Source organism: Perognathus longimembris, chromosome 5 (genome assembly GCF_023159225.1).
Source record: "Perognathus longimembris pacificus isolate PPM17 chromosome 5, ASM2315922v1, whole genome shotgun sequence".
Classification (NCBI taxonomy): domain Eukaryota; kingdom Metazoa; phylum Chordata; class Mammalia; order Rodentia; family Heteromyidae; genus Perognathus; species Perognathus longimembris.
Window position 1 is genome coordinate 74,791,378 of NC_063165.1, and position 560 is coordinate 74,791,937.

A 560-nucleotide genomic window follows, 5' to 3' on the forward strand; every position below is an offset into this window, starting at 1 on the left:
GCTCGCTCAACGTCCCCCGAGCGGCGCGAGGGCGTGGCTGCGCGCGACAGGCCGCGCCCACCGACACGCCCCCAGCCAATCCCGCTCCCACAACTGCGGCGCTCCACCACGAGTGACTGCCGCGAGGGCGTGGCTGCGCGGAAGGCCCCGCCCCCAGGCACGCCCCCAGCCAATCCCGCTCAGGCACCTGCCGCGCCCCGCCCTAAGGCGGCTGCACCCACCCTGGGATGACTGCTCCAGACGGTCGAGGCTGCTCGTGCACCTTGTTTAGCCTCTCCCTCAGTCTTGTGCGCCCCAGGGAGGCGCAGGCAGAACCGCCCCGGGCCCGGCTAGGACTGTAGTGGCCTCAGTGGGAGGAAGGCCGCGGGAGCCCCCTGCTGGCGGGGACATAAAGAGACGACAGGGTCGGCTATCCCAGGAGACCTGGCAAGCAACCGGGTTGTGGCTGGCAGAGCAATGTCTGGGGGTGCAGAGACTCCAGGGTGTCTTTGGGCCAATCCTCTGACAGGAGAATATGTACCCAGGATGTTAGGACTTAAAATTGCATGCCACTAAGCAAC